Source organism: Monodelphis domestica, chromosome 1 (genome assembly GCF_027887165.1).
Source record: "Monodelphis domestica isolate mMonDom1 chromosome 1, mMonDom1.pri, whole genome shotgun sequence".
Lineage (NCBI taxonomy): Eukaryota > Metazoa > Chordata > Mammalia > Didelphimorphia > Didelphidae > Monodelphis > Monodelphis domestica.
Genome location: NC_077227.1, coordinates 707,878,737 through 707,888,059, shown reverse-complemented (window position 1 = coordinate 707,888,059; position 9,323 = coordinate 707,878,737).

The window sequence follows — 9,323 nt, the reverse complement described above, 5'->3', positions numbered from 1 at the left end:
TGGCCCCCTGGTCCGACCCTTCCATTCCAGTTCCAGTGAAAGTCATTGCCTTAAGGCATACTCAGTTTAACCCAGGGAAAGCTCATAGAACGGTCAATCTGCCCAGGACTAAAGCCTCTGAACACCAGACAGAGATAAGAAAAGCTAATCCTCCCCATTCAGAGATGGCAAACTCCACAGACGCACAGAAGCCCCAAAATCCCAAGAAAAATAAGAAGAAAGGGGTGACTTTGGACACATTCTAAGGAGCCAAAATACAAAATACAGAGGACATAGAAGACGATACACAAAAAAATGCTCTGAAACTTTCCAAAGGAAATGGAAACTCTCCACAAACCCATGAAGAATTTGAATCAGAAATGACCAAAAAGATGGAAGCCTTCTGGGAGGAAAAGTGGGAAATAATGCAAAAGAAATTCACGCATCTACAAAACCGGTGTGACCAAACTGAAAAGGAAAACCAGGCTTTAAAGGCCAGAATCAGGCAACTGGAAGACAACGATCGTGTAAAAGAGAAAGAATTAATAAAGCAAAGCCAAAATACCAAGAAATTAGAAGAGAACATAAAATATCTCACCGACAAGGTGACAGATCTGGAAAATAGAGGGAGAAGAGATAATTTAAGAATAATTGGACTTCCAGAAAAGCCAGAAATAAACACCAAACTCAACATCATGATACAAGATATAATCAAAGAAAATTGCCCAGAGATTCTAGAACAAGGGGGCAATACAGCCACTGACAGAGCTCACAGAACACCTTCTACACTAAACCCCCAAAAGACAACTCCCAGGAATGTAATTGCCAAATTCCAAAGCTCTCAAACAAAAGAAAAAATCCTACAGGAAGCCAGAAAAAGACAATTTAGATATAAAGGAATGCCAATCAGGGTCACACAAGACCTTGCAAGTTCTACTCTGAATGATCGTAAGGCATGGAACATGATCTTCAGAAAGGCAAGAGAGCTGGGTCTTCAACCAAGAATCAGCTACCCAGCAAAACTGACTATATACTTCCAAGGGAAAGTATGGGAATTCAACAAAATAGAAGACTTCCAATTTTTTTGCAAAGAAAAGACCAGAGCTCTGTGGAAAGTTTGATACCAAAAAACAAAGAGCAAGGAATACCTGAAAAGGTAAATATTAAGGAAAGGGGAAAGGAGAAAAATGTTATCTTCTTCCTTTATTCAAACTCTCTTCTATAAGGACTACATTTCTTTAAATCTATGTATACTAACATGTGGGGAAAATGTAATGTATAAATAGGGGGGTAAAGAAAGACCAAATAGAATAATCTTTGTCACACAAAGATTCACATGGGAAGGGGAGGGGAAGAAAACTCCTATAAGAAGGAGAGGAAGAGAGGGTTTTTTTACTTAAACCTTAATCTCAGGGAAATCAACTCTTAGAGGGAAAAACATCCAGATCCATTGGGATCTTGAATTCTATCTTACCCAACAAGGGTAGGGAGAAGGGAAAACCAAGGGGGGGAGGGGGAGAGGGAAAACAAAAAGGGAGGGAAGAAGAGGGGGGAGGGAGAGGGAACAAAAAGGGAGGGACTAAAAAGGGAAACATCAAGGGAGGGGACAAGGGGGACTGATTCAAAGTAAATTACTGGACTAAAAGGTAGAGCCGAAGAAGAAAAGGTTAGAATTAGGCAAGGATATCAAAATGCCAGGGAGTCCACAAATGACAATCATAACTTTGAACGTGAATGGGATGAACTCACCCATAAAACGTAGATGAATAGCAGAATGGATTAGAATCCAAAACCCTACCATATGTTGTCTTCAAGAAACACACATGAGGCGGGTTGACACCCACAAGGTCAGAATTAAAGGATGGAGCAAGACCTTCTGGGTGTAAACCTTTAAATTTCTTAGACTTATAAATGTTGGAAATTTCACCATTGGGAAATTTCATACTTGGAAAATTTCTTACTGATAGTGTATTGGAATGTGAACCCCTTTGGCATGGGAGGTTCCTTCTCCTCCCTTCTTAAGATTACTTTAGGACAGAAACCTTTTGCTAAACAATGGAAAGGGCTTTGACCTATGCTTAAGCACAGAACAGGAATTTCTTTGAGTCATGATTGATTTTAGAATTGATACAATAGAGATACTTGGAATGACAGAATCAGGTCTTGGAAAATACAATTTCCACCCCACTCAGTCCTAACAGGATTTAGGAAGGGCTGCAGCATAGATCAAAATTTAATTATTTGAGAATATGACCTCCAACAGACATGTGCAAAGCCACAGACCTCTGGGCAGTCCTGGGTTAAGCTAGAGCCACCATTGGCACAGGGAAATTGATGGACAGTGATTGGTAGATGTGAGAACTGAGGGGAGGGAACTTGGATGGTTTCCTTAAAGATAGGGGGGTCTGAGGACTGAGGGGGGTGGTTGGAGAGTTTTGGCTCTGGGTGGTTGGAGAGGTGCTCTTAGAAGCTTGCTCTGAAGGAAGCTGAAGGTGGGGGCCTCTGAGACTGTTTCTCCATTTTGGTCATGTGAGTAATAGGGACTGATCTCTTTTCTTTGCCCCAGCTATCTAAGGGCTTGGGCCCTTTGGCCCAGCCTAAACAGAAGGGGTATTTAAGCCCTATTCCCTTCTCTCCCCTTTCTCTCTCCCTCTCTCTCTCTCTCTCTCTAATTCCTTTCTTCCTCCTATCTGTAATTAAACTCTATAAAAGGTTGACGGCTGACTTTAGTTTTCATTTAGGAACTACATAGCTGAATTCCTTGACGATCTTAAATTAATATATATCAGTCTTTTAAAAGTGATTTCCTTGTCACATGGGCCTCAACTGACAGAAAGAAGGCAGGAGTGGTAATCATGATATCTGATAAAGCCAAAGCAAAAATAGACCTGATCAAAAGGGATAGGGAAGGTAATTATATTTTGTTAAAAGGGACTTTAGACAATGAGGAAATATCATTAATCAACATGTATGCACCAAATAATATAGCACTCAAATTTCTAATGGAGAAACTAGGAGAATTGAAGGAAGAAATAGACAGTAAAACCATATTAGTGGGAGACTTAAACCAACCATTATCAAATTTAGATACATCAAATAAAAAAATAAATAAGAAAGAGGTAAAAGAAGTAAATGAAATCTTAGAAAAATTAGAATTAATATACATATGGAGAAAAATAAATAGGGGTATAAAGGAATACATCTTCTTCTCAGCACCACATGGCACATTCACAAAAATTGACCATACATTAGGTCACAGAAACATAACACACAAATGCAGAAAAGCAGAAATAATGAATGCAGCCTTCTCAGATCACAAGGCAATAAAAATAATGATTAGTAATGGTACATGGAAAACCAAATCTAAAACCAATTGGAAATTAAACAATATGATACTCCAAAATCATTTAGTTAAAGAAGAAATCATAGAAACAATTAATAATTTCATCGAGGAAAATGACAATGGCGAGACATCCTTTCAAACCTTTTGGGATGCAGCCAAAGCAGTAATCAGAGGTAAATTCATATCCCTGAATGCTTATATTAACAAACTAGGGAGAGCAGAGATCAATCAATTGGAAATGCAAATGAAAAAACTTGAAAGAGATCAAATTAAAACCCCCCAGCAGAAAACCAAACTAGAAATCCTAAAAATTAAGGGAGAAATTAATAAAATCGAAAGTGATAGAACTATTTATTTAATAAATAAGACAAGAAGCTGGTACTTTGAAAAAAACAAACAAAATAGACAAAATACTGGTCAATCTAATTAAAAAAAGGAAGGAAGAAAAGCAAATTAACAGCATTAAAGATGAAAAGGGGGACAGCACCTCCGATGTAGAGGAAATTAAGGCAATCATTAGAAATTACTTTGCCCAATTATATGGCAATAAATACACCAATTTAGGGGATATGGATGAATATATACAAAAATACAAACTGCCTAGACTAACAGAAGAGGAAATAGATTTCTTAAATAATCCCATATCAGAAAATGAAATCCAACAAGCCATCAAAGAACTTCCTAAGAAAAAATCCCCAGGGCCTGATGGATTCACCAGTGAATTCTATCAAACATTCAAAGAACAGTTAATCCCAATACTATACAAACTATTTGACATAATAAGCAAAGAGGGAGTTCTACCAAACTCCTTTTACAACACAAACATGGTACTGATTCCAAAACCAGGCAGGTCAAAAACAGAGAAAGAAATCTATAGACCAATTTCCCTAATGAATATAGATGCAAAAATCTTAAATAGGATACTAGCAAAAAGACTGCAGCAAGTGATCAGAAGGATCATCCACCATGATCAAGTAGGATTTATACCAGGGATGCAGGGCTGTTTCAATATTAGGAAAACCATCCACATAATTGACCACATCAACAAGCAAACCAACAAGAACCACATGATTATCTCAATAGATGCAGAAAAAGCATTTGATAAAATACAACACCCATTCCTATTAAAAACACTAGAAAGCATAGGAATAGAAGGGTCATTCCTAAAAATAATAAACAGTATATATTTAAAACCATCAGCTAATATCATCTGCAATGGGGATAAATTAGACGCATTCCCAATAAGATCAGGAATGAAACAAGGATGCCCATTATCACCTCTACTATTTGACATTGTACTAGAAACAGTAGCAGTAGCAATTAGAGAAGGAAAAGAAATTGAAGGCATCAAAATAGGCAAGGGGTAGACCAAGTTATCACTCTTTGCAGATGACATGATGGTCTACTTAAAGAATCCTAGAGATTCAACCAAAAAGCTAATTGAAATAATCAACAACTTTATCAAAGTTGCAGAATACAAAATAAACCCACATAAATCATCAGCTTTTCTATATATCTCCAACACAGCTCAGCAGCAAGAACTAGAAAGAGAAATCCCATTCAAAATCACCTTAGACAAAATAAAATAGCTAGGAATCTACCTCCCGAGACACACACAGGAACTATATGAACACAACTACAAAACACTCTCCACACAACTAAAACTAGACTTGAGCAATTGGAAAAACATTAACTGCTCATGGATAGGACGAGCCAATATAATAAAAATGACCATCCTACCCAAACTTATTTATCTATTTAGTGCCATACCCATTGAACTTCCAAAATACTTCTTCACTGATTTAGAAAAAACCATAACAAAGTTCATTTGGAAGAACAAAGGATCAAGGATATCCAGGGAAATAATGAAAAAAAATACATATGATGGGGGCCTTGCAGTCCCTGACCTTAAACTATATTACAAAGCTGCAGTCATCAAAACAATTTGGTACTGGCTAAGAAACAGAAAGGAAGATCAGTGGAATAGACTGGGGGAAAGTGACCTCAGCAAGACAGTATATGATAATCCCAAAGATCCCAGCTTTTGGGACAAAAATCCACTATTCGATAAAAACTGTTGGGAAAATTGGAAGACAGTGTGGGAGAGACTAGGAATAGATCAACACCTCACACCCTACATCAAGATAAATTCAAAATGGGTGAGTGACTTAAACATAAAGAAGGAAACCATAAGTAAATTGGGTAAACACAGAATAGTATACATGTCAGACCTTTGGGAGGGGAAAGACTTTAAAACCAAGCAAGACATAGAAAGAATCACAAAATGTAAAATAAATAATTTTTATTACATCAAATTAAAAAGCTTTTGCACAAACAAAACCAATGTAACTAAAATCAGACGGGAAACAACACACCAGGAAAACATCTTCATAGAAATCTCTGACAAAGGTTTAATTACTAAAATTTATAAAGAGCTAAATCAACTATACAAAAAATCAAGCCATTCTCCAATTGATAAATAGGCAAGGGACATGGATAGGCAGTTCTCAGATAAAGAAATCAAAACTATTAATAAGCACATGAAGAAGTGTTCTAAATCTCTTATAATCAGAGAGATGCAAATAAAAACTACTCTGAGGTATCACCTTACACCTAACAGATTGGCTAACATGACAGCAGAGGAAAGTAGTGAATGCTGGAGAGGATGTGGCAAAGTAGGGACATTAATTCATTTCTGGTGGAGTTGTGAACTGATCCAACCATTCTGGAGGGCAATTTGGAACTATGCCCAGAGGGCGATAAAAGACTGTCTGCCCTTTGATCCAGCCATAGCACTGCTGGGTCTGTACCCCAAAGAGATAATGGACAAAAAGACTTGTACAAAAATATTCATAGCTGTGCTCTTTGTGGTGGCCAAAAACTGGAAAATGAGGGGATGCCCATCAATTGGGGAATGGCTGAGCAAATTGTGGTATATGTTGGTGATGGAATACTATTGTGCTAAAAGGAATAATAAAGTGGAGGAGTTCCATGGAGAATGGAACAACCTCCAGGAAGTGATGCAGAGCGAGAGGAGCAGAACCAGGAGAACATTGTACACAGAGACTAATACACTGTGGTATAATCGAACGTAATGGACTTCTCCATTAGTGGCGGTGTAATGTCCCTGAACAATTTGCAGGGATCTAGGAGAAAAAAACACCATTCATAAGCTGAGGATAAAGTGTGGGAGTAGAAACACCGAGGAAAAGCAACTGCCTGAATACAGAGGTTGAGGGGACATGACAGAGGAGAGACTCTAAATGAACACTCTAATGCAAATATTATCAACATAGCAATGGGTTCAAATCAAGAAAACATGTAATGCCCAGTGGATTTACGCGTCGGCTATGGGGGTTGGGGGGGAGGAAAAGAAAATGATTTATATCTTTAATGAATAATGCTTGTAAATGATCAAATAAAATATTTTTAAAAAAATCTCAACTATTAGGGGAGGGAGGGAAAAAATATGATCCTTGTAACCAAGAAATAATGTCATAAATTGACTAAATAAATTATTTAAAATTAAAATAAATTAAAAAAAAAAGGAGATGAGAAACTAAGTCTGAGGTCAGTCTCAGAAGGACTCTCTCGCTGGAGCTCCCCCTGAGGAGACACTGTCCCTCAGGAGTCTCTCTCTCTCTCTCAGTACTCTCCTGATGACTGTCAGAAGAATCTCTCTCTGGAGATGGAGCTGGCTGAACTGGTGTCTCTCTGAACACTAAAATCTTGCTTGGGACAAATCTTGTGGTGAGTGGATAAAAAACTGACTGATCTCTCTCTCTCTCTCTCTCTCTCTCTCTCTCTCTCTCTTTAATTCCTCATTTGTATTAATTAAAATCTCTATAAAACCCAGCTGACTTGGGTATATTTAATAATTGGGAATCTTTCCCTGGTGACCACCTTATATTTGATTTAAAAACAAGACAGTCTTGAAACCATAGTTTCTGTGGTCACAATTTACTCATCCACTCTTTTATCTGCCACAATTTATGTCTTCCACTATTTTAATCATTACACCTCTAATATGGTTTTACTGTCTATTTCCTCCTTCAATTCTCCTCATTTCTCCATTAGAAATTTGGGTGCTATACTATTTGGTGTATACATGTTGATTAGTGATATTTCCTCATTATCTAAAGTCCCTTTTAACAAAATATATTTACCTTCCCTATCCCTTTTAACCAGGTCTATTTTTGCTTTGGCTTTGTCAGATATCATGATTGCAACTCCTGACTTCTTTCTATCAGTCGAGGCCTAGAAGGTCTTACTCCATCCTTTAATTCTGACCTTGTGAGTGTCTACCTGCCTAATGTGTGTTTCTTGAAGTCAACATATGGTAGAGTTTTGGATTCTTATCCATTCTGCTATTCATCTACATTTTATGGGTGAGTTCATCCCATTCATGATTGTCACTTGTGGACTCCCTGACATTTTGATATCCTCCCCTAATTCTGACATTTATTCTTTAGCTATAACCTTTTAAGCCAGCGATTTACTTTAAATCAGTCCACCCAGTATCCTCCCTTGATATGTTTCCCTTTCTAGCCCCTCCTATTTTGTTCCCCCCTCCCCTACTCTTTCCCTCCCTTTTTGTGTTCCCTCCCCTCCTACCCCCCTTGGTTTTCCCTTCTCCCTTACCCTGTTGGATAAGATAAAATTCAAGAACCCAATGGATCTGGATGCTCTTCCCTCTCAGAGTTGATTTCACTGAGAGTAAGGTTTAAGTAAAAAACTCTCTTCCTCTCCTTCTTATAGGAGAATTCTTCCCCTCCCCTTTCCATGTGTATCTTTGTGTGAGAAAGATTATTCTATTTAGTTTTTTCCCTATTTCTTGGAGTATATCTTAGTACCATCAATGATTCCCCCCTCCCTTTTTCTTTCTATCCCCCCCTTTCTCCATATCTTCTTGATGCCCCAAACATTCCCTATGCATGATTCTTCTTACTACTCTAATGATGCATACAATTTTTGAGGGTTACACATTACATTTTCCCCACATATTAAGATATGTAAATTGATATAAATGTAGTCCTTATAGAACAGAGTTTGAATAAAAGAAAAAGAACATTTTTCTCCTTTTCCCTTTCCTTCATATTTACCTTTTCATGTTTCTCTTGCTCTTTGTGTTTGGATATCAAACTTTCCACAGAGCTCTAGTCTTTTCTTTACAAACATTAGGAAATCTTGTATTTTGTCAAATGCCCATACTTTCCCCTGGAAGTATATAGTCAGTTTTGATGGATAACTGATTCTTGGTTGAAGACCCAGCTCTCTTGCTTTTCTGAATATCATGTTCCATGCCTTATGGTCGTTCAGAGTGGAAATTTCTAGATCCTGTGTGACCCTGATTGGTGTTCCTTTATATTTAAATTGTCTTTTTCTGGCTTCTTGTAAGATTTTTTCTTTTGCTTCGAAGCTTTGGAATTTGGCAATTACATTCCTGGGAGTTGTCTTTTGGGGATTTAGTGTAGAGGGTGTTCTGTGAACTCTTTCAATGCATATTTTGTCCCCTATTTCTAGAATCTCTGGGCAGTTTTATTTGATGATATCATGTATAATGATATCAGGATTACTGTTTATCTTTGTTTTTTCGGGCAGACCAATGATTCTCAAGTCGTCTCTCCTTCCCCTGTTTTCCAGGCCTGTCACCTTGTCAGTGAGATATTTTATGTTGTCTTCTAATTCTTTAGTCTTTTGACTTTGCTTTATTAATTCTTGCTCATTTGCAAGATTGTTGTCTTCTAGTTGCCTGATTCTGACCTTTAAAGACTGGTTTTCCTTTTCAGTTTGGTCTGACCTGTTTTTTGAGGCTTCAAGCTGTTTCTGCATTTGCATGTTTTGGTCTCTCATATTGCTGAGTTCCTTTTGCATTGTTTCCCATTTTTCCTGCCAGAAGGCTTCCATGTTTTTAATAATTTTCGATTTAAATTCTTCAAGAGTTTGTAGAGAATTTCCATTTCCTTTGGAAGGTTTTGGAGCATTTGTTTGTCTTTCCTCT